Source organism: Anastrepha ludens, chromosome 5, assembly GCF_028408465.1.
Source record: "Anastrepha ludens isolate Willacy chromosome 5, idAnaLude1.1, whole genome shotgun sequence".
Lineage (NCBI taxonomy): Eukaryota > Metazoa > Arthropoda > Insecta > Diptera > Tephritidae > Anastrepha > Anastrepha ludens.
Window position 1 is genome coordinate 52,668,991 of NC_071501.1, and position 27,149 is coordinate 52,696,139.

A 27,149-nucleotide genomic window follows, 5' to 3' on the forward strand; every position below is an offset into this window, starting at 1 on the left:
GGGTTGGCGGCAAAGCAATTCTAGATATTTCAGGACATTACTATTTAGGTTCTCATCTGAGGCTTTGCTTGCGTTTTCATAAGGAAAGCATTTTTACGTGGCGGGTCACAAACCTAGCGCACAACCAGATATCCCGGGCTGTTTTGCCTTGCCACATTAACTCGCTCTCAAACAGGTGCTCGGGAGCTACCCAGGGGATCCTTGGGTGAATGCCGGCAGTTATGAGCTACTTAAACGATATAAAGAAGAATCAGCCTGGCCACTCCAGGTGAATTTCCATCAGAAACTTTCCGCACTTGCGTGTACTTCTACATGGAACCCTCCTCCTGTATTCACCGCAAAACTAATACGACTGCGCAAGGTGACGATGAGTAATACCAGCAGCGAGATTTTAGGCAGGCTGACTCGCGTCGGGTGACTTATTTAAAGTTATGGAGAGAAAATTATGCGAACCGGAGAACTAAATCTCTAAGGCACAACTTAGCATAAGAGCATATACATAAGTGCTGGCGTGTGCCGATGATATTGACATCATCGGACTTAACAACCGCACAGTTAGTTCTGCCTTTTCTAAGCTGGATAAACAAACAAATAGAATGGGTCTGGGGGTGAACGAGGAGAAGACGAGGTACTTCATGTCATCAAACAAACATATTACTGTCGACTGTAATGATTTTGAAGTTCTAACAAACTTCGTTTACTTGGGAACCAGCATTAATACCAACAATAATGTCAGCCTTGAATCCACATTAAACTAAGTAAGTAAGTGCGAAAACAATAGACATGTTGGAAAACTATTTCGGTAATAATACCCTAAATAAAACAGCCGACACCCGTTTACGAGTGGCATGAACGCTTCAAACAAGATCGTGAGTCCATCGAGGTTGACGTAGAGAAAACATAGTGGTAGGCCGTCGACAGCGAAATCTGATGAAAACATGAATAAAATAAAAGAAAAATTGACTTCAATTTGGTACAAATGGGGCCGATAGCCCCAGATGCTAGTTGCCTTACTACTGTAATATAATTATTTATAATTATATTTTACGGCAGCCGCCGTAGCCGAATGGGTTGGTGCGTGACTACCATTCGGAATTCAGAGAGGTCGTAGGTTCGATTCTCGGTGAAACACAAAAATGAAGAAAAAGTTGTTTCTAATAGCGGTCGCCCCTCGGTACGCGCCAGTTATATTATATATATACATATATTATATATATTTTTCTTTATAGTTAGTTCAAACAAAAACGCGCATTGAGGTTAGAAATGAATATAATAGGACTATGAATAAGTTCGTGCGGGTTTTTTTCGAAATTTGAAACTTTATTGACGTAAAATGGTTACAAATTTAATATTCAAAATATTGTCCATCGCTTACTACTACTTTTTCCCATCTTTCTGGCAATTCACGGATTCCCTTTGTGAAAAATTCGGTCGGTTTTGCCGCAATCCACGAATCGATCCATTTTTTGACTTCATCGTAATTACGGAAGTGCTGGTCAGCCAGGCCATGTTGCATCGATCGGAAGAGATAGTAATCGGATGGCGCAAGGTCTGGACTATACGGCGGGTGGGGTAGGACATCCCATTTGAGCGTTTCTAAGTATGTTTTGACCACTTGTGCAACATGTGGCCGAGCATTGTCATGTTGCAAAATAACTTTGTCGTGTCTATCGGCGTATTGCGGCCGTTTTTCTCGCAGTGCTCGGCTCAAACGCATCAATTGTCGTCGGTAGACATCCCCCGTAATCGTTTCATTCGGTTTCAGTAGCTCATAATACACAACACCCAGCTGGTCCCACCAGATACACAGCATAACCTTCAGGCCATGAATATTCTGCGCCGACGTCGATGTTGAAGCATGGCCAGGGTATCCATACGTTGCCCGACGTTTTGGATTGTCGTAATGGACCCACTTTTCATCGCCAGTCACAATTCGATGCAAAAAACCCTTTCTTTTGTGCCGTTGAAGCAGTTGTTCGCATGCCATAAAACGGCGTTCAACGTCTCTTGGCTTCAATTCATACGGCACCCAATGGCCTACCTTTCGGATCATTCCCATGGCTTTTAAACGTTTGGAAATGGTTGATTGATCAACTCCCAAAGTTTTTGCAACCTCTTCTTGCGTTTGAGCCGGATCTTGATCGAGCAATTCCTCCAATTCGGTATCCATGAACTTTGGCGGCGCACCCTCGCGTTCTTCGTCTTCCAAGCCAAAATCACCACTTTTAAAGCGTGCAAACCACTTCTGGCACGATCGCTCAGATAGAGCATGCTCACCATAAACTTCCACCAAGATACGATGACTTTCGGCTGCTTTTTTCTTCATATTAAAATAATGAAGAAGAATTCCCCGCAAAAACACATTATTTGGCACGAAATTCGACATTTTCAAGTGTGGTAAAAATATTGTTGTTTACGCTTCAAATAAAAAACTTATACTGACGTTTGTGCCTTACGACAGTAGCTCTCCAATGAATGTTTGGAAATGTGGATCGATGGAATAATAATCAAGTTACGCCATCTGTTGTAAAACCGCACGAACTTATAAATAGACCTATTATAACTGTCACAAAAAAACTGGACGTGACTGGAACGAAACTATATTTTTTTTTTATGTAGATATGCCAACATAAACATAAATCATTACTAAGTTCATGTGACATACACAGTGTTGACCAGTGTTGTTTATAACTATATTTTACTTTTTGGTAGCGGCAGGCTAATCACCTACCCTGCCAAAAAGCAAAATAGATTAACGAAACCAACGCACGACTAAGTCTTATCGAGGCCCTATGCGCCCAAGTGGAGTGAACAAGGAAAAAAATATTTTGCTTTATATAAATAAAAAAGTAAATATAATGAAAGGCAAAGGTGGTTTGATTTCTAAGAAAGTTAAAGAGTCTTCTGCGACTGACAAAATGGCAGCGCTGATCACGTACCCTTAAGAAGAAACGGCACTTATTCACAAAAATAATGAATGGCCCATTAAATTGTTCTACCATTTGCACCGCAAGTATCAACGACTACTGCAATAAATTAGCAAACGCACTTTCATAACATAGCACCCGTTTATCATGCCCAAACTCAAAAACTCATACGCACAGTTCTAATGCTATTTGTGTAAATTAGTGGCACACTCGTTCTTATCATTAATGGAGCCTTTGTTGAATGTCGGTTTGCTTGTTTGTTCACATGAAAGTTCACATTTTTCGATCGCAACTTCACATGCTTCACTTACATCCAATTTCGTATATCTTTTTATTCACACAATCGGCACAATTTTCGCCATACTACGACACATATGGCAAGGTTTTCTCGTTGCTTGCGTGCTTCTCATCTTTTCTCTTATTATTTTTATGCTTTCTGTTCCCTGCAATTTGCATTCGTAGATGGTATTTTTGTCTTAAACAGAGAAAGAAGGAATAGCATTTTCGTTCGCTGTGAAGAAAAAAAGAGACGTTGCAGATACCTTTTGACACTGTGCAAGACACATCGCCATGTCGACCTGGTATGATGGAATATGCTTGTATATTGTATGAATGTATGTGTGTAAATATGTATGTATGTATGTATGTAAGTACCGACATAGTTGCTACAATCTACCGTGCTTGAACGTGGCTGCATTCCACTGAAAGATTTTGGAAATGTTCGAAGTCTTAAAGGGCCCACCACAAGCGACCTGTGCGGGTACTGCCTTGGAGGCATGCGGCATGTGGCATGTGGCATGTGCACAAGAATGTTAAACATAGTAAGATGACATAAATTTCCACGGCTTAGTGGTGGCTGCCGCCATTACAGATGTTGCTACAGACGTTGCTAACGCTTTGCCCAATATCTGTTGGTTAGTTATTAGACCAAAAAAAAGAAAGAATATTCAATGCTGCAATTTGAAATAAATTTCTTCCTTTTACGGAAGTGAGTATTCACCATTTAGAGTTCATGTTAGATTTTAGTTTTAGTACTGAAGTTTAAATTTTACTGAAATATTCCGTAGTATTTAATAAAGTATGAATATTCTATTAAATGTTTAATCAAAAGTAAATATTTACTGATTAGGTTCCCGCCGTAGCCGAATGGGTTGGTGCGTGATTACCATTCGGTATTCACAGAGAGAACGTTGGTTCGAATCTCGGTTCAACACCAAAAATTAAGAAAATTTTTTTCTAATAGCGGTCGCCCCTCGGCAGGTAATGGCAAACCTCCGAGTATATATATATATATATATATATAATATATATATAGGTTCCCTGCATGTTATAGTCAAATCATGGTAATGTAACATTTTCATCATCATCACCCTTTTCTTTATCACTTATTTGAGCATTGGGCCTCTTGAGGGTTCTGCTATAGAGGAACTCGTGTTGATGTTACATGCATTTGGCACCTCCAAATCCGATGTGTAGGCTGTCAAAGCAAAGTGATTCCTTGATGCACGATTACTCCTTGGAGACTTTCCAATCTTAACGTTTTGATACATGTTCTTGATAGTTATAAGCAAAAAGCGGGATATAAGTAGGTTGAATAATGCCGAACATTGGGCAGCCCAAGGTGCAAGAAGGAGGCTTTTGTCTACTGTGAAATACTCCATCCTGTTATATGCCACTCCCATTTGGTCCGAGGCCACGCAGGTTTATAGGATTGCGAGTAGAATGTGCGTACCGGACAGTATTCGAAGAATGCAATTTGAACGACTACTACTACGTCTCTACTCAAGGCAAGGAGCAAAACCAACAAGAGACCAAAAGTTGCGTCACTTAACGACTGGCATTAAAGATGGGATCTTACCACTAATGGCAGCTGGATACACGAACTCATGCCTAACATTGCTACGTGGTTACGACGAAGGTACAGGGAAGAGGATTACCTCCTCTCTCAGATGCTGAGCGGATACGGCTGCATCCAGTATTACCTGCATAGGTTTGGTCTCTCTGCTTCACCACACTTTCCAACCTGCTCAGAAGAGTTTGACAAGGTGCGACGCGTACTGTTCTACTCCCACAAAAGTACGTCCGGGGTTTTCCACGATCTTTGGAAGACAGCCAATTGAGACAATTTCAGCTACCAGTATGTGCAATTCAAAATATTCCAGGGTTGATACATGCACGTTTGTCAGGCAAGTGTTGCGTACGCTACGGAAGCAAATAATATGGACCTCAGTCGACTCAGGCGAACCGACCAAATTACAGACGCTTGAATTAACGACTCACGATCATATCCGCAGACAAAACGGTCATACACATGACATTATCGCACCCTTTCGAAATTCCATATATCTTATAATGTAAGTAATGGAGACTATCAGCGACATATAGTCTCCATACATCATAGGTAGAGAACCTGGACGCAGGTTTGTGGTTGTGGTCCACCCTCGATGTAGTGCAACTGCTGTCCCGGGGAGAAGGTCAGCCGTAGAGGGAAGGTTTGTTTTAGTGGAAGCATGCATATCATTGGTTTGCCGACATCAATCAACATTTGTCTGAAGAAAAAGTCATATTGATAGTAAACTTCCAGGCAGTCTGTAGGCGCTACCGTTAGCTCACTAGGGTCTACTTCACTATCGTGCCTACGACATGAGCCTACCGACTAGCTATACATCAAAGCATAGGTTGTTAGCGTGAGTGGTTATTGAATGGTGCCAAAGTTCGGTTCAACCCAAAAACCACTCTGAGACTCTCCCGTCCTAGGCTCTGAACGCTGTTCAAGGCTGCTAATTAGTTATTGAGAGCAACCGACTGGTTGCCTACAGCTCCACATTTAGATATATCCCCATTTCTGCGAATCGACATAGTTTCATCATACCAAAACGAATACATGACGATTGGACTTCAGCACACATTCGACTTCTGCTTGATTGAAATACAAAAAATTCTTTGTGATTTCTTTTTTTAATTTCACAATATTTGACAAATTTCTATTTCAAGGAATTTCGAAACCCAAAATATTCGACTGGGGAATAAGTTCATAGCGTTTTTATATATTATTATATATTCTTTTATTTTTCAACGTTTAGTTTGCGGTTTTGCCAAAGGTAAGTATTCAATTCACAGAAATCTTTCTGCTTTACAAATCTATTTTAAATATATTTTGGAGTTATTTAATTTTTTGCTAATTTTGAAGCTTAGAAATGGAATTCCTAGGAGGCAAAAATCAACATTATCGACACCTGCTCTTCTTTGCATTTCACCGAGGTCAATAAGTTGCCGAAGCAGCTTGGAACATTTGCAGCGTGTATAGGGAAGGTGTCATAGCAGAGCCATATAGCACGGATAGGTTTGACTTTAACGTCGATGGTACGTCCCGCAGCGGAAGGCCTTCTGAAGAACGTTTCAAATCACTTCTGAAAGAGAACGGTCGCCGCACCAGTAGGAAAAGAGGGGAAAAAATTAACTGCGAACATAAAACGATTCTCAATCACCTTAAATCAATGGGATTCACCGAAAAATTCGGAACCTGAATGTCTCACGAGCTCAACGAAAAAAAAAAAGTCGTCTTCAAATTGCCTCTCAACATCTCGGCCGCCATCGAGCAACACGCGGTCATAAACAGCGCTTTTTGTACAGAATCGTCACGGGAGATGAGAAATGGGGCCTATACATCAATATGAACCAAAGAAAGAAGTGGGTGGCTCCAGGAGATACGCCAAAGCCTAGAGTTAAGTCGGGTCTTCCTTCAAAGAAGATCATGATATGTGTTTGATGGGACAGGGAGAGCATGGTGCATTGGAAAATGCTCGAATGAATTCCACGGCCAACAAGGAGCTCTACATTGCTCAGCTATACCGCGTAAATGAGGCTATTCGACCAAAAAGAACTGATCAACATGGCCAAACCATACGCATTCCCGATAACGCCAGGCCCCATGTTGCACAAGTCGTCAAAGCCGCACTCCAAGAGCTCGAATGGGAGGTCCTTCAGCATCCGTCGTATTCTCCGAAGCTTACACCGACCGATTACCATCTTTTCCTCTCCCTGTCAAACCAAATGAAGGGCGTTACCTTCGATAACAAAGAGGTTCTTAAAAACTGTTTCAACAACTTTCTTGGCATCAGACCAGATGATTTTTGGCGGAACGGCATCAACATATTGATCGAAAGGTGGGAAGAGGTTCTCAACGGCAACGGCGGATATATAATTGATTAACTTATTGATACAATTTTTATTTTTGGTTTAAATAAAAGACTTCGGTAAAAATGCTACGAACTTATTTCCTAACCCAATATAAGCAAAAAGTTGTTACAAAACGCCTAGCGCCCGACAATGTTGAACGCTTTATGTCTTGCAGCTTTTATGCTCCATTGAAATATATATGTGTGACACAAAAGGGTCTTACTTTATTATGCCAAAACATTTGAGTGGATGAAAAAAAAGCTCGAATTTTCTTGATGATATACAGTTTTTCAAGAAAATGTTTTGACATACTAAAGCATTCAAGTTATTCTCATTTCTTTAACTAAATCCATCGCTTCTTATTGAATTTGGAGAGCATTTCAAAATTATTCTATTAACTTACATAATTGCAACTACTTCGTAACACTAAACTTTTTAAATCAAGCTAAACCGAAAAAACCAAAATTGAACAAATGCCTCTCCCAGCTGTCAAGACAGTGTTTTTCCGCATCTTTTTTCGGCATCGCCTGCTAAAACTACTTAATTCACTGTTGTCTCACTAACTTGTTACGTACATGTTTGTCATCAATCAGTCAGAATATGATCGTAAGATCGTAAGAGTGATTTGTTGATCAAAATATTAGATCTAATTACATTATAAAAAACGGAAAAATACCTGGAGAACGAACATCGTTTCAGGTGACTCAGTCGGTCTGTTATAATTATACAATAGGAAAAAGTATGTAACAGCTTTAAAAAATGTTTTATTTAACCCGAAAAACTATTTGTAACATAATAAATCGTACAAAAAAATGAAATTGGTTGCCTCGTCGAACGTATTTTGTTTAGAAAAATAGTCGCACACACGCAGATTTAGACAAGAAATCTTGCTAGTGAGCTTAGAGGTGAGTGTGGGGGCGAAGTTTCTCATGAAACAGCCATGAAGTACTCTTTTTTTGCTCTGCACAGCGTATTGAAAAGCGGTTATCTTTCGCTTGAACCCGCAGAGGTTAACCAGATAGCTACTGGGATGGTGTGTGATTCCGCGGCGAGACTAATATCATATTGTATTGCAACAATGGACCCAATAGAGTTTGGAGGCAGCCATTAAAACCACTGGAAATGCGGAATACTAAACACACAGTGAAGTTTGGCAAACTTTCAATCATGGTGTGGGGATGCGAATCAAGCAAAGGAGTGGTAGTTTCGTGTTTATAAAAGATAATATGACTGCAGGGCATTATTTGAAAATTCTGCAATGTCTTTGGACAAATAGTGCAATAAAATTTGGCTTCATTGGTGGCAGCAAACCTGGGTTTAAGTTCTACTAGCATAATAGTGTAAAGCATTGGTTACATCAGACTAAAGCCCAGATATTGCTCCAATAGAAAATTTGTGGACATATTTAAAGGAAAAAGTTACAGAACAACACTCAAAAGCTCGAGGAGAACTTAAAAACGTTATCTTAGAGGAATGGCACAAGATACCCCTGGACTGTAATGTTCAAAAACTACAAGTTGTTATACGATACAAGGTTCTGGCACTCGAAGGGTCCAACTTCAGACCGCACGCGCAGCTGATGCAGCTGTTAGTAGGCTAAATGACAGTCCAGAGTATTGTTTACAAGCGTGCGAAAGCATTTTGCCGAGAGTAAACGCTAAAAAAGAAAATCAGTAATGGATTTCAAACGTAACAGTGGGATTGCATTATATTGGACTTGAAAATCACAATCAGCGATTGTTCGTGAGCTCGAACACCTTAAAGTAAATACAGTTTTTCTTTATCGATTATTCGTTACAATGGTACTGGTAGCATCGCGAAACGTCACGGAGGTGGTCATCAAAAGACTGCGACGTCACGTGAAATGGTTCAAAAAGTTAAGAAGTGGATTGAGCAAAATCCCCGACTAAGTGCCAATCAAATGGCAAAAGAATTGAAAATATCTGACCATAGCATCCACCACATACTGATACATGACCTCAAAGTCAAGCCTTACAAGATCCAGAAGGCGCATGAGTCAGAGTTGAGAGAGCGATGGAGTTGCTTCGCTTGCTTCCGTACATTGAGTCTATAGACGTTTCAACAGGACTCCGAAACCGATGGATTATTCTCTATTGGCCATTTTAGGGAGCAAGTTACGAACTAAAAGATTCAGCAGTCTCGAAGCGCTGAAAAAAGCCATTATTCGCGATTGGGCCAAAATACACTTTGGGCAGCTTGCGATTTGTTTCTCGACCGTCTCAAGGCAAAAGGTACTCATATCGAGCAAAAGTAAATTGATTCTTAATTTTGTATTATTTTCACACATTTTTTACTTTTAATTGAATAAATGTAGTTTTCCAAACTAAATTTAAGGACTTTTTAATTAGTTACACTTTGTGTGCCGGACCCTGTAGATGCTCGGGGTAGTCATACAAAGTACTGATTCACATTTTATTTTAAATATATATACAATATATTAAAGCAATTAACTGCAAAAGTAAAAAGACTTTCCTAATAAATATGTGTATATTGTTTTTGCTTTATATTTTTGTGCTGTTGAATTATTTACATTAGTCAAGTAAAACCAAAAAAACATATTTTCGTAAGCAATATGCCTTAAATTCGTTAAATTAGTAAATGTCAAATTAGTTGATTGGGGAATTGTACTTCCTCTTCGGAGTTTTAAAGATTAAGCTATAAAGAACTATCCTAAACAAATAAAGAGACACACTAATATAAACAGTTTTTTGAAAAACAAACATTTTAATTATAAAAATGTTTGAATTGAATGTGATGATATGAAATGACATGATATTTTAAATATAATATATTTATTTAATGAATGAATTTACTTAAAGGGTCTTTAAATTCTTGATTTGAGTTCTATGAACAAACTTGGTTGAGTAAGCAGGTCTTGCACGAATTAATTTGCTCTACCCAAATTCTACTCTACTTCAAAATCACACTCTACAGGGAAGATGTATATGATTACCTTAAAGCTAGCAACTATTTGTTTTCCCAAAGGACTCCAGATGAGCTAACGCCATTTCAGCTGACTTAAAAAATGCGCTTCTTCGTTTTCCATTGACGAAGATGTTGGCGTTATGTTAAATGAAAAACAAAAAATTCTAGAACTTAACAACTAAAGCTGTATATTGAAGATACAATTTCTTTTAAGCACTCCAAAAACCATCACTTCTAGGCACAACATTCAACCTACAGAGACATGTAAAAGAACTGGTTATTAAAACTAACTGCACAATTTCTCACACAGTCACAATTCAAACTAATTCAATCAATGAGGATCACTATAATTCATTTCAGAAAGGTGCTTTGATTGCAAATATAAAGCCACTTATCGAAAATATTGAAAAATTTTAATTCAAAACCTCAAAAGAATTTACTGAATGGAAGCAGAGTATTCGAATTTAGAGTGGCTGTGAGCTATTTCTACTGAATGATTGGAACTGGATTATTGAATGCACGCACAGCACAGTCGGTATTCAATTGAATGCTAAGTTAGTGTTTATTGCACCATATTTTCTTCATCTTTTCATTTATGTGTGAAAACATATTTCTTTTAAGTGAGTTAAAAAGTTATACAAATAAATGATTTCACACTTTTTCTGCTGAAAAGCTGGGTCAGCGTTGATTGAAGCGAAAATCTGGATTACTCTTCTAGTGAACTAAGCACAGTAAGAGTATAATTGCATACCAATCGCTGGGAATTTGTTCGAAAATATTTGAGTTAACAGTTAGTGTCTAAATCAGAGACATTTCATGAACTGTATTGCTTAACAGCTACCAAGCCGGAACTCCTTGAGGTTCTTTTAACATACAAAAAGAGGATTGGCGCTCGCTTAGCTACCTGAGCAAGAATTCAGATTTGTAAAGTCGCGAGATCCTTCTGGCAATGCGTGGATTGGCAATCGCTCGAGGGAGCTCCTAAGCCTCAACTTTACACTCTAGTGCGTAAAATAGCTAGGCATTATCTGTTAGGCAACAATGCGATGAAACTTAGCAGTGCTTAGGGTGCCTTTTGCGCCATCTGTCTGAAGGTTGAAATGGAATCATATCAGTACTCCGTAGCCGGCGTATCTTCGTCAGACTAAATTTGACTCATATTAGTTCTCATTATTCAGCTACACCTGGAAATTTTCTTGTAGGAAATCGACATGAATATGCACGCTGCGCCAACACCACCAACCGATGATTGATAAAAAACATCTACGCAAATATTGCTCGCACTTGTGGAGTATATCGTTCCATTCCTTGTCTGTTTGTATACTGTCTAGTTTCCAAGTGCATTATGACGCCACTTGCAGACATAACATCTTCCGAATGAGTGATTAATAAATTTGTTGACTAATAATAAGGTTTATATCTAAAAGCATGTTTAAAACTTAAAATGAGGTAAATGTGACCACAAAATTATTTTGGTATTTTCTGTCAAAGGTTTCAATAAATTTTTGAAGTGAAACTTCTGAGGCGTCGATGGACGAGCAAGAATGGGGAGTAAAATTTCAAGGACATACAGCGTTTTGCGCATTTTCGTTCCGCGAGAGAGAAAAAAGATATAACGTAGAGGAAAAGGAGAGAGAGAGCTATACCTTATGTATATCTTAGATACACTTTAGGCTATTTTTCCTGAGTTTTTCCTTGTGGTTGCTAATTTATAATGAGAAATAACACCGCCTACTTTTTGGCCCTTGTTTGTTGGTGGAAATATATTTTTGGCGCCTATTTTTTGGCAATATATTTCCTTGGTGCCTACTGTTTGGGGCATTTTTTAGTACCAATTTTTTTTTGCCTTTTTTTTGGCACTTATTTCCGTTTCCTGACTAGTGCATGTGCTTACTATAAAGTGCTATCGATTCCTGCGCCGGATTTATTGGTATTGTCTTGCGGTAATTTGTGCCGTTGCTGCGGTCCTGGTCGACCCTTCTCCATTTTTTGTAAATTTTGTCTATTTGTATTCTCTGCAAGTTAATTTATTTAGTTATATATTCTATCTCACTCCCTCTCTCTCATTCTCTCTCGGGTCACTCCCTCTATCTTTGTCTGCCTTGAAAGTTTTACTTCTGTTATGTCTACTATGCTACACGCACTTTTTTTTTAATTCAAATATTATATTTTATAAAACAGATCAAATAAAAGCAAACAATGTGCAACGCCATGGTGGCCGCCGTAACCGAATGGGTTGGTGCGGGACTACCATTCGGAATTCAGAGAGAACGTAGGTTCGAATCTCGGTGAAACACAAAATTAAGAAAAAGTTTTTTCTAACAGCGGTCGCCCCTCGGCAGGCAATGGCAAACCTCCAAGTGTATTTCTACCATCAAGAAGCTCCTCATGAAAAAGATCTGCCATTCAGAGTCGGCTTGAAACTGTAAATACATACATTTGCGGAACAACATCAAGACATCACTGACATCACCATGTCGTAGTGCAATAGAAGTTCTTACCACAAAAGTCGTACAGTGAATAAGGAGTATTACCTTGAAGTTATGTGCGGTTTGCATGAAGCAATACGAAAAAAACGAACGAAATTGTGGAAAAAATTCATGACTTTTGCATCATGATAATGCACCTGCTCGCTCATCTTTGCTTGTGAGAAATTATTTGGCCAAAAATAACACCGTTATCATGTCTCAGTCACCAGATTTGGCCTCTTACGACTTTTTGCGTTTCCCAACATTGAAGAGACCCATGAAAGGATGGCGTTTTACGACGATTGAGGAGATAAAAACCGAATCGCTGAGAGAGCTCAAGGACATACCAAAAAATGCATATCAGAACTGCTTCGAAAATTGGAAAAAACGCTGGCACAAGTGTAGTATATCTGGGAGGACTACTTTGAATGAGATAAAGTAGAAATTGATGAATAAAGAAATATTTTTTCAGAAAAATGAAAATTGCCCTCATTTTTTGAATACACCTCGTATGTCTGTGTCACAAAAAAAATTGGACTTTAATGTGAAGCTCAATGTACTTAGCATTTCTTTAGAAATGTATACTATCAAAAAAGAGGTTAATTAACAAATGTCTTGTTTAATTAATTATGTAAAAAAAATAATCATTTAAAATAATAATAAACAAATTCCCACTAGTGACAGAGTTAAATATTTAGGGATGCATCTTGATCGACGCCTCACGTGGAAAAGTCACATTCAGGCTAAGCAACAACAGCTAAAAATTAAAACAACACGTATGCACTGGCTGCTTGGCCGTAACTCTCAACTTAGCCTAGAAAACAAAATACGGATCTACAAAGCTATTCTGAAGCCCATTTGGACCTACGGAATACAGCTATGGGGAACTGCTAGCAACTCCAATGTGGAGATCTTGCAACGTTACCAATCGAAAACATTGCGAACCCTTGTTAATGCCCCTTGGTTTATTACCAATGAATCTATCCCTAAGGACGTAGGTATTCCTTTTGTAAAGAATGAAATTCGAAAATATAGTACTAGATATCTGAAACGATTATCTAATCACATAAATCCAGCTGCTATTTGTTTATTAGACACAACCAATGAAACTATACGGTTAAAACGCAATCATATCTTAGACTTGCCATTCCTCTAGTATGAATCTACTCAACCTATAAACTTTAAGGTAAAATTAAGTAAGTTAATCTTAAGTGATAATATTAACAAACAATGAATTTAAGCAATCTTGAAGTACTAATGAATTTTAATAATTTAAGAACGAACTGTACAAGTTAATAAGCTGTTGTAATTTCTATGTAGATTTGCACAAAAGCAAAACTACCGCTGCCATTATCTTATAAGATCTAATTTGCTGAATGTCTTATAGTAGATAGATTGCAAATAAAGTAAGTTATAAAAAAAAAAAAAAAAAAAAAAAAATTTAAGTATTTATTTAAGTAGCATAAAGTACGAAAGGTAATGATTTTGCTTGTAGTTCCCGAAGTAACTAACAAAGTCAGCATTTTTCATTAGAAAAGTGGGCATCTGCTCCTCCAAGTCTTTAAACTTCGCTAACTACTTAAGGAAGTTCAGGAATTTCTTGAGAAATTTAGAATTTGGCTAATTTTTTCTCATCTGCTATCTTTGGCTGACGACAGAAAATGTTTGGGGCAATACATGCAAAAATATTTCCACAACTGCTGGATCTCATGTTGAATATTTTGACTTCTTAGTCTTCAACACAATCCCCTAGTATAAATCAAGTTCTACAATTAAAAACTACACTATGGTAACAGTAACGTGGGCGTTAAGTTTTCTTAAGGAGTCCCGGTGGTTTAGAGCTCGAAAATATAGGGTATTTTCAGGAGTTTTTTTACAATAAAAAAATTAAAAACGATATTTCTATTTTTTTTGGCTTTTTATTTAACTTATTTTACATACAAAAATGAAAAAAAAATCATTTTAATAATTTAAAAAATGGCGCTGAAGTTGACCCTCTGAAAAATTGTATCTGGACGGTGTTGTCCATTTTGGCTCTTCTATTTACCTGAAACACAAAAACCTAAAAAATTATTAATCAGTATGACTGCTATGTCCCGTACCTAGAATAATAAAAAAAATTTACAAAATGGCGCGGTTTTGAATTTGACACTCTAAAAATCGGGGTTTTTCAGTTTTTTAATAAAAAAAAAACGAAATAATTGAAATAATATGATTCTAGTACGGGCGATAGCCATTGATGTTGTGAGCATCATATTCAAATTTCAGACCATTCGGTTGAATGGTTTTGTTTTTTTGACAACACCAAGCCGAAAAAAGTCGTTTCGAGATAAATGAGTTTAGAATTTGAGGAACAGGAGCGCGCGGACCGCCCTCTACCTAGTTAATGGGCTGATGAAGATATAATATTGTGAGTTTCTGCATGAAAATTTCACAGTATATTCTTAAGATACTATACTTTCGAAATATCAAAAAAACAAAAAGTCGGTTTTTTTTAATTTCTAGACCACCGGGTCCCTTTAAAATACTCGCGCATCCTTTAGCACCCCAATTATTGGATGAAAGCGCTGATGTAATATACTTTTAGAGCAAATGTACTTTGTTAACCAAATTTAATGGAAGTCGTTGGAGTATTTTACTTAAATGTCGGTAGAGACCACCTTAAAGAAACGAAACATCGGAGTGCACCATTTCGCACTGGGTATAAAAATTGCTATTGCAGCCATGCCGCTCTGCTAGCACAGAAATTTATTGATTTTAGAATGGTTTTCTGTCATTTTTCTATTTCATATTCCCTCCGAGTTATTCTTTTCTCAAATTTCATATTTTTAGATATATGATATATATACAATATATATTTCTTTTTTTGTGTTTATTTGCCACCCAGCGTCGCAGCTATTTATTTAATTTAAACTTCCCCAACCATCTCCGGCATGTCAAGCAACAAGTGAACTCTTCGTTGGTAAGTTTGGTCGATGTTTGTGCCGGAGTATTGAACAATTGTTGTTCGAGTAAGTTATTTGACAGCTATGCGAAGTAGCGGTGCAATTACTTTCAAATAACTGTATAGTTCTGACATATGAGTTTGTTGAGCTGAAATCGGTTGCAACGTTGTTATGTTAAGCTCGTGAGTCAGCAAGTAACCTACAGCAATGAATATTCAGTAAAATTTCGTTTTGAAAAGTACATATCATTATGAAATAAAAGACAATTATTACAAGTCAGTATTAATCCCTTCTCTGAAACTATCAAATGAGCTTATACCGAGAGCGAAATCTTTCCTTACAGAACTTTTCTGTCACATTTTCAATGATTAACTTATTTGCAGACAAAATCTGTATTTAATTGTTGGTAAAAAATAATGTTAGTCGATCAAATTAGAAAAGCCGAATTTTCAGAAATCTGCGAAAATCTCATAACTTAACTCTCACTCCTTCTCTCAGAGTATGTTGCTTGGCATTGCCATCAGTTCAGCCTGAAAGACTCTACAGTAGTCGAGGAGTCGAAAACTGAAGGAGATCCCCAGATGTTCGGAATATACACCTCAGCCCACCCTGCCCTCGAGCTTTGAACCACCGGTAGTGCATAGTCCACCAGTCCGGGAAGCTTCAAAGTGCCAACAAGGAGTTTACCGTGGCCATAATCCGTGTTTGACCATTCATTTAGAGTGTTCAGCCTTATTTCCGCACTGCGTGCGTTATATATTGCCTGCAGATCTACCGGAAAGAGGTTTAATGTCGCATATAATGCTTTCGATGATGTGGTTGACATGGCGCCAGTTATCAGAACAGATGCTAGTCTTTGAACCTTGTCAAGTTTTTTGATGTTCACACCCTTCTGAAGGGCATCCCACCACATTACAATACCATAGTAGAGAATTGGCCTAACCACTGCTGTGTAGAGCCAATGTATCATTCTGGGTTCCAATCCTCATTTCTTCCCAATAAGCCTTCTGCAGGAGTAAATTGCGGTCATAGCTTTACGTGCTCTGTCTGCGACTGTGAGTCCCCAATTTAGCTTCCTATCTAGTACAAGTCCTAGATATTTTGCCCTTTCTATTACTCTAAGTGGTTTCCCTCCTGGGAATATTTGTTGAAGAGCAGGTGTTTTCTGTTTCCTACTAAAAAGTATCAAATCCGTTTCTTCCGGGTTTACTTCTAGTCCTCGACTTTTACACCAAAGTGCTAATCTGTTGAGAGATCTTTGTTGGAGGTCACATAATGTTGGAAGGGAGAATACAGAAGTAATGATTTTGTGCGAAAATTCCTTGTTAAACTGATTCCTCCGATTGATCAGAATTATCCAGATCATCATCAGGCAGCATTACAGCTCGGGGTGAGCTTTAGCTTCATTCACAATTTTCTTCCAAGCGGCACGATTTTTGGCTGTTCCTCTCTGTTGCCCAGTTATTTACGTGCATCTTTTTCAAGTCAATGATGGCTTGGTCTAGCCAGTGCACTTTTGGGCGTCCTCGTGATTTCGAAATAAGCGGTCAACGTTTTTTCCGGACGGTCATTGTTCATGCCTTAAATATGACCCAACCAACGTATTCCTTGTGATTTAATGTGTTTAATAACATTTTCTCCTTTGCAAATGGATAATAAAAATAAATAAAAAGCAAAGATATTTCGGAATATTTTACGTTCGAAAATTTGTATGCATCGCTTATCTGCGTGGGTAAATGTCGATAATTCGCATCCATAAATATGAACGGGGAGTATTACCGCTTTTGATTTCAGAAGATTTACAGGGTCCGGCACTAAAAGTGTAACCAATTAAAAAGGCCATAAACTTAGTTCGGAAAATTACTTTTTTCAATTCAAAGTAACAAATGTGTGAAAATAATACAAAATTAAGAATCAATTAACTTTTGCTCGATATGACCACCTTTTACCTTGACAATGGCGTTGGGACGGTCGAGAAACGAGTCGCAAGCTGCCCGAATGTGAAATTGCAGGTATTTTGGCCCACTCGCGGAGAATGGCTTCTTTCAGCGCCTCGAGTCTGGTGTATCTTTTAGATCGGGCCTTGCTCTCCCAAATGGCCCAGAGAGAATAATCCATAGGATTCGGGACTGGTGAATTTGAGAGCAATTGTGGGGGCATTATGAAGTTCAGAACGTTGTTTTTTGCCATTCTTTATTCACTCGAGCTTTGTGAGACGGTGCCGAGTCCTGTTGAAACGTCCATGGTCTGCCATCGAAATGTTTGTGTGCCCACGGCTTCAGACTAACCTCCAGAATATTTTCCCGATAATATTTCGCATTTACCTTGACGCCAAGCTCGACGAAAACGATTGGAGAGTGCCCATCTGCGGTTACAGCGGCTCAAACTATTACCTGTGGCGGGAGCTGCCTCCTGGTGGCCAGTCGGTGACTAAAAATCTCTTATGAACGGTCGGTCAAAGAAACTCTATCGTTTTGAGAGTTTACGTATTGCTCAATTTGAAAAATGTCTCGTCAGAAAGCACAAAGTTCGGAAATTGACCGCTTTCGGCCAATCGAAGCAACTCCTTTGCTCTTTCACGTCTGACTTGTTGCTGCTTTGGTGTGAGATCATGCGCATTTTGGATATTGTAAGGCCTGACATTAAGATCATTTTTCAGTATGCGGCGAATGCTAGGGTCAAATATTTTCAGAACTTCGTCGGGGATTTCGCTCGAGTCGCTTCTTCACTTTTTGAACCATTTCACGTAACTTTGCAGTCTTTTTAACACCGGGGTGTTTAAATTGGTGAACTCCTTCAAAACAAAAGTTTTCTTTCGCATCGTGAAACCTTTAGGCATTTCGTTTTACTTTCGTTTATCTTCAGACCGACGTTGTTGACGCTTTGTTCGATGTCCTCGAAAATGTCGGAGAGTTATTTATAATGCGTGCTAGAATAAAGATAAAATGAAGAAATGGATGCCTCTAGTTGGCATTCTTCTGCCTTATAAAGAAATTTGATTTTTTAAAGCCAGTCAAACACACTTGGCCAATTGCAGAAGTATGTAGAAAAAGAGAATACGAATGAGGGTTCGGGTTCTTCTGTGCCGAATTAAAAAACTATTAATGTAATAGTAGAGGGCTAGGAGGGAAAATGAGTCATAAGACACCTGTTCTTAAACAGATATCTCTAGGGGATAAAATTCTGATGTTGAAGCTCCCCGAACTGATGGAATATGCACTCCTGCTTCCACCCGGTGTTAATAACGCTTCTACTCTCAATCGAAGAGTGAAAACGAGATATTGTAAAACTAGATGAACCCATCCATGTAGACACAAACGGCGCAAATCTGAAAGGCAAGATGGGTCAAGATTTATATACCGAACATCTGGGGTCAGTGTTTTTCAGGCTGAACTGAGGGCAATAATTAAAAATGTGACACTGTTGCAATGTGGGCGAAACCCGGAGATGTTGCATAGTCTAAGCACACTAGTTTCCTTTACAATCAGACACTGTCTAACAGACATACTCACCCAGAGGATAGGCTTATACACACAAGAATTCTGAAGAAGCTGCCAAGAGCACCCAAGAGCGATAAACAGGTCATCAATGAGCTGGAAGACCTCATAACTGTGGACACTACAGATCTTCAAAAGATTTTCATCAGTTCACATTGGTTTTAAGAGAAATCAGGGCAAGTTTTCCATACGGGATTACAATGGGCCATGAACCAGGATATCCTATAGTAGACAACCACTACCATCTAACCTAACTTACTATGAACAGACGATGATGATGACGGTGGGTAGATAAGTATCCTGTGCACGTTGCTCAGCATGTCACCATTGTTGTTCTTACTAGTTCGAATCAATATAATGAAGTATAATTTTTACTAAAGGGGGATCAGATTGTATTCCGAAAATCGACGCTCTGAAAAGTTGTGATCGCGCGCTCAATCCCACCTTTGGTGTCCTGGTGTGAGGCCCATTTTTCTGTACAGTCATTACATTTATTGAAAACAATCGTTTGGTGCAGTCTATGGGCTAGAGGAATGATCGGTCCTTATTTATTCAAAGACAAGGCTGGCGGCAAAGCAACAGTGAATGGCGAACGCTATCACGCTATGATAAACGCCTTTATGATGCCGGAAATTCAAGCCCGCGATCTCCACAACCTTTAGTTCCAACAAAACAACGCTATTTAGCATAGATCCCGTGAAACAGTGGATTTACTGCGTTGTCGTTTCGGTGAGCGATTTAGCCACCAAGATCGTGTGATATCACACCTTTGAACTTTTATTTGTGGAGGTATGGAAAGTGTAAATGCTTATGGTTAAACTAACTTTGGTTGAGGCATTGGAAGCCAACTTTACTATAGTTATTCACGAGATAAAGTCCGAAGTTTTCCAGCGAGTCATTAAAAATTTGTGTTTATGGATGGCCGATATCTGTAAATTTATCACCCTTTATTTACTTCAAAAAAATGTAATATATATGTACATATGTATACTTCATGAGCATTCCCAGGCATAACTAGAGGGTACAGATACCTTTCAAATGTGTATATTCATCCATACATATTTATTTACATAAAGGGTGATTTTTTAAGAGCTATAGGAAAGTTTTTCAAAAAAGCACACGTAAAATTCAGAAAAAGTGCATGAAATTTTTATTTAAATCGATAGTACAGTCCATATAATTTAATGATTGAAGATTATTTCATGCAAATGTTGACCGCGACTGCGATTCAAATGGGCCATCCGCTTAGTCCAATTTTGGCATACTCTTTCCAATGCTTCGGCCCGTATCTCACAGATAAATTCTTTAATGTAGTCTTCCAATGCATTAATTCAAGCAGGCTTATCTGAATAGACATGAGCTCGCCTCTCAACAAGTCCTTTGTTACGCGTGCTGTGTGGCATGTGGCATCGTCTTGCTGAAACCACATGTCATGCAAGTCAAGACTTTGCATTTTGAGCAAAAAAAAGTTGGATATCATTTCACGGTAGCGCTCACCATTCACAGTTACGTTACGATTCGCAGCATCTTTGAAGAAGTACGGTCCAGCCCGTAAGCCGCACCAAACTCTGACCTTTTCTGGATACATTGCAATTGCAATTCTTCTGGCTGATCTTCACTCCAAAATCGACAATTCCGCTTATTTACGTACCCATTGATCCAAAAATGAGCTTCGTCGCTGAACACAATTTTTCGACTTTAAACTTTCTTAACAGAACACGCATTTTTATAATGAAATTCAATTATTTGCAAGCATTGTTCGTTTGTAAGACGATTCATGGTTAAATTATAGACCAAACTGAAGATGTTTGACAGTGAAACAAAACACGAAACGTGCGTTAGCTGTTTAAACCAACTGTTTAAAAAGATAATAGCTAAAAAATCACCAGTTAGAATGAAATATAGTATATTGAAAACTCACCCAACTATTTGCAACTGCCTTTAAAAGAAATTCCACATTGTTTGAATGCTTTAATATCTCGAAACCTTTAATTTACTTAAATTAATATGCAAGATAGCGTGCACCACACTTCGCAACGGGATCAACCGCAACGCAATGTCCACGCGACCGCGCTTCGAATCGTGGAAATCCGTTTAGGCTTTAAATGTTAATTAGAGCAATTGAACTGTAAACGAAACGCCTCGACCAACAACTACTTACTTCAAGGCACAGGATACCTGCACATAACTACATAGGTATACACCGAAATTGTAAATGTGTACGTGTACATCTTCACATCCATATTTACATGCATATACTTGTGGATAAAGCAATGCGCCAAGCTACCTTCCGTCCCAGCAGACAACAATGAGACGCTGGCGCAATGGGAGGGCTTGGCGCGGTGGAAGCCAAAAAGTTGCCTGCTTGGAATACGAAATTGTTGTCACGTAAGGATAAAGTAAATGCTTGCAATTTTATGTCGATTTCTTCTGTACTTTTCAGCATTTTCTCCTGTTTTATTTCATTCTCTGCAAATATGTTGCCCCCTTTCTTCATTCAACGTTTTATTGTTTGATGATGACAAAGACGACGAAGACGAGTACGCTGACGAAGGAAACGTTTTAGCAACGAAGCTGAGCTGCCGCGAACGATTACACCTTACTGCAACGGCAGCTGAGCTTAGCAGCTTAGCAGTTACAATCGCAAATCGGCGACAATTGACGGAAAGTGGGCGGAGCAGTAAAGCGCGGCAACCACCTTGCAAATCCTCTGACACTAAGCGAAAAGAAATCAAAACGAGAGAAAAGAATAGAGAAATCTGTAATAGCAGTCAAACTGGAAGTAGAAGTGGCAGCCGGCTGAGTGGAACTTGCAACGTTATCGCTTAAAATCGATTTCGATTTTTACGACATTATGCGACAATTTCCATTTCGGCAACATTTGTGTACAAGTACTTAGCATGCACGTGTGTGCGTGTTTGTACCGTTGAGTGTGTGGATTTTATTTGTAAAGACAAGCGCATTGGTTTATTTGTGCTCGAATGGTATTGGTTTTGCTTTTATTTGTCTGTTTATTTGTTTTCAAAGTTAAGTTGCTCCAACAAATGTTTTGCTCCCAGCTTTTGTGGGTGGATCGAAAGGCTCACGAATTCCGGTGGTCTGGAGAATTATAATTTTTTTCATTAAGGAAGTAAAAATTATTCAAAACTACTTAATGGTAATAATCCAGAGAGGGCTGCAATACATGCACGTTGAGCCGCCCCTATGAGGGTAAGATTAGTTGACTTAATTATCTCCCCATGAGCCAATTTTTGATAATTAATGGAACTTTCTTAGTTATTATACAATAGAATTGAACTGGCAACTGCAAACAAAGCTAGTGAAGGGAGCCAATTCGCTCTTCGAAAATATAAGTGCTTACATAAATTTGAATTATAAGATACAGGCTTTTATTTTCAAAAATTCGAATTTTAAAAACATAATTTTTGTGTGTTGTATTATACATTTGCAAGCAAGACCTATAAATAAATTTCATTAAATTAGAAATATGCGAGTCGAGAAATAGGAGAATCGACCGACATCATATTTTTGTCGATTTTAAAGCTGTATTCGACCGTACAAAAAGGAGTTGCCTATATGCCGCGATGTCTGAATTTCGTATCCCCGTAAAACTAATACGACTATGCAAAATATGTTGCTCAATATTAGTAACGCCGTCGGAATTGGGAAGGGCCTCTCCGAGACGTTTGATACCAAACGGGGTTTCAGACATGGTAACTCGCTGCCGTGTGATTTCTTTAATCTGATGTTCTACGAACCGCACAATTTAATCGCTCAGACACGATTTTTTATAAGCGCGAACAATTTTTGGCGTACGCCCATGATATTGACCGCGCTGTTAGTTCTGGCTTTTCCAAACTGGATAAAGAAGCAAAACGAATGGATCTGGTGGTGAGCGAGGACAAAATGAATTGCCTCCTGTCATGATACAAACAGCCGCGCATTCGTATATTGGCACACACGGAACTTTTGACAGTTCTTATTTCGAGGTTGTAAGAGAGAGACTTCGTTCATCTGGGAACCAGCATTAACGCACATAATAATGTCAGCCTTCCTGTTCAACAGGAAATCTCTCTTGCCAGGCAATAGAGTAGTAAAGTCCTCTCTCGTCTAACAAAAATAACACTTTATAAGGCTCTCATCATGCCCGTCCTATCGTATGGCGCAGAAGCTTGACCGATGACAACATCCGATGAAGCGTCGTCTGGAGTGTTTGAGGGAAAGATTCTGCGAAAGATTTTGAATCATGTCGTCCGAATGAATACAAACGCTCGAGCCCTGAAAGTACTTGATGCGGTATCCGCTGATGATAGCAGAGGAAGAGGAAGGCCTTCTCTGCGTTGGAAAGATCAGGTAGAAAAGGACTTGGCTTCACTTGGTGAAAATCCCTTAGCGATTATCGCGCCAATCAAGAAAATGAAGAAATATGCGATCAAATAAAAATAGTATAGTAAGGATTTATTTAACATATAAAGGCAGAAACAAACAGCATCAGTTGTTACACACAATATTTATGATAAAAGCTTATATGAAACATTTATTTCTATAATGAATTAATTTATTTATATTAAACATATGAAATACGCTAACCCAAGTCAAAATCAGTGAGAAAAAATATAACCTTCTCGTTATATTCTGACTCATTTACAATTCTTATATATAAGCTGTTCTCGCTTTATATACACGGTGTACGATATGAAGTTTTACCTATTCAAAACAACATAACTTTTCTGTGTGAAATTAGTTTTTATTGATTTCAAAGACAAAATTGTTGAAAAATGATTACAATTTTAACATATATTCACTTTAGCTCAATATGACCACCTTTTGCCTTGACTATAGCCTTCAAACGGTCAAAACATGAGTTGCATCCTGCACGAATGTGATCTTGAGGTATTTTGGTCCAATCTCGTATAATCGCTTTTTTCAGCGCATCCATACTGGCATATTTTTTAGTCCTCACCTTACTCTCCAAAATGGACCAGATGGATTTGCGTCTGGCGAATCCGAAAGCCATTGTGTTGATGAAATGGTTCACACGAGCTTTATGAGACGGTGCCGAGTCTTGTTGGAACGTCCATGGTCTACGACCGAAATGTTTGCATGTCCACGGCCCTAAAGCAGCTTCTAAAACATTTCCCCGATAATAAGTCGCATTCACTTTGACATCAGGCTCGATAAAAACGATTGGAGAGCGTCCATCAGCGGTCACTGCGGCCCGAACCATTACTTGCAATAGGAAATTGCTTCGAGTGGTCATACGTAGGCTCAAATTCCCGAATGAGCGTTCGGTCAAGTAAACACGATCGTTTTGAGTGTTTATGAACTGCTCAATTGAGTAATGTTTTTCATCAGAAAACACAATGTTAGGAAATTCGCCACGTTCGTGCAAGCGCAACAACTCCTTTGCTCTTTCGCACCGAACTTCTTTTTGCTGGGGTAAAAGAATGCTGTCTTGTGATATTTTCATTTCCATTTTTCTTCCACTTCGACGTGGATTTCGTTCAAGTGAGCCTTCACTTTCCGAACCATTTCTGCCCTTGTTGCGGTTTTTCTGGGTCCACCTCCATAGCATTTTGCGATGCTACCAGTATCATTGTAACGTTTTATAGTGCGATACACAAACATTTTATTCACTTTGAGGTGACCGAGCTCACGAACAATGGCTGGTTATGATTTTCAAGCCAAATATATCGCAATCACACGATTACGTTTGAATTCCATTACAGAAAAAAAAATTCAACAAAACTGAGACGCAAATGCTTATGATGACTTATAAATAATATATTGAACTGTCATTAGAACAAGCAGTGTTCACCCTGTAAAGAGGTAAATATTGGGTTGGGGAATAAGTTCGTAGCGTTTTTACCGATGACTTTTATTTAAACAAAACACAAAAAAAAAATGCTGTATTAATAAGTCAATCAATTATATATTCGCAGTTGCTGTTCACAACCTTTTCCCACCTCTCGATCAATTTGTTGATGACGTTCCGCCAAAAATCGTCTGGTCTGGTGTCAAAGAAGTTGTTCAGCCAGTTTTTAAGGACCTTTTTGTTACCAAAGGTAACGCTCTTCATGTGGTTTGACAAGAAGTTGAAAAGATGGTAATCGGTCAAAAGGTGCAAGGTCCGGAGAATATGGCGGATGCTGAAGGACCTCTCATTCGAGCCCTTGGAGTGCCTGGCGTTGTCGTAAAGGAGTATGGTCTTTTCAGTCGAATAGCTTCATTCACGCGGTGTAGCGGTGTAGCTGGGCAATGTAGAGCTCCTTGTTGACTGTGGAATTCTTTTCGAGCATTTCCCAATGCACCATGCCCTCCCAGTCCCACCAAACACATATCATGATCTTCTTTGGATGAAAGTCCGGCTTGACTCTCAGCTTTGACGTATATCCCGGAGCCAACCGCTCTATTTTTTGCTTCATATTAATGTATAGACACCATTTTTTATCGCCATGACGATTCGGTACAAAAGTCGTTGTTTATGACCGCGTATTGGTAGGCGATGGTAGGCGAGATGCTGAGAAGCAATCCTTCAAAAGTGATTTGAGATTTTCTTCACCGAATTCAGAACTTATTCCCCAATCCAATAGAGAAAGCAATTTGGTGAAGTACGAATACAACACTAAAAAATCAGGTATCCACTAAGTAAATATTAACCAAAATTTCTCTCAATATGGATTTCCGAATGGGCTGGAATTAAAGGAAAGAAACTACTACGATCACACTATCAAATTATAGTCTCTATTTTCCTTTATTACTACCCAAAATTGCAATCCCGAAGACATAAAAAGACATATCACATTACATTACAGTCAATTATGTACCTAAGAACTCGCTTTCTTAAACTTCTACGTGGTACCAAGATACATACATATGTATCAACCGCACACACAAACCTTTTCTCAACGCATTCAAGATTGTATACCCAGACTATACCTAATAAAATTTGAGCGTCCTTGAACCTAACTTGAGTTACATAAACATTACGCACCGTTATCGGCTAGAAAATATTCCACCATAATATTGGAATTTTTACAACCCTCCTACTAATATTGATATGTATTATGTGAAGTATGTGCCAATGGAAGCTACAACGTTACTCCATCTTTCAGGCAGCATACTGATTCCTCTGTCGAAAAATTCGAGTTCTTTTGGTTTGATCCATTGATTGAGCCAGTTTGCGATACTCTCGTAAGAAGTGAACCGCTCTCCTTCAGGGCTGGTTGCATTGATCGAAACAGATGGTTCGGATTACCTGTCTGGGAAATACGGTGGGTGGGGCAAGATTTTCCAATTCAGTCCCTCTAAATATTTCTGCACCAATTTAGCAAGGTGTGGCCTGGCGTTGTCTTGCAGCAAAATCAGTTTGTCATGTCTATCGTCCCATTCCGGTCACTTTTCTTTCAAACCTCGATTCAAACGCATTAGCTGCAGTCGGTAACGAACGCGAGTGACGGTTTCAGATGGTTTAAGGAGTTCATAATAGATTACAACCTTCTGATCCCACCAGATGCACAACATAATCTTTGAAGGATGAATATTTTTTTCGCTGTCAATGGACCTGGTTCACCTGACAGGCTTCAACATTCGCGATGCTTAGGGTTATCATAATAGATCCATTTTTCATCGCCAGTGACGATGCAATGCAGAAAACATTTTCTTTTCTGCCATTCAAGAAGCATCTCACACATCACCAAACATCTCTCCATATCCCTCTGCTTCAATTGATGTGGCACCCAGTTTCCGTCTTTCTTACTGCCGGTTCAAGTGTTTGACATGCGTCCTCGTCCAATAATTGTTGTACTTGAGTATCTCCTTCGCGATGTTTATCACTCACGCCGAAATTGCAATTTTGAAAACGTCGAAACCACTCTTTGCAAGTTGTATTTGATTGAGCGTGATTGTCGTAAATATTGATCAATACACGACATGTTTCAGGTACACTTTTCTTAGGTAATAATGAAGCATGAATTCCCGCAAATGCTGTTTTTTCGGGTCAAACGTAGACATTTTCGACGTGAGATAGAAAACGATCTTTACGCTTCAGCGACATTTTATGAGGGCATAAACTTATTCCAATACCCAATAGAATACTAAAACCTTAATCCAGCCTCAGTGATAGATTTGTAATCTTTTCGATCAGGTCAAAATATGTTCAATTTAGTAATTCAAATAAGTTAATCA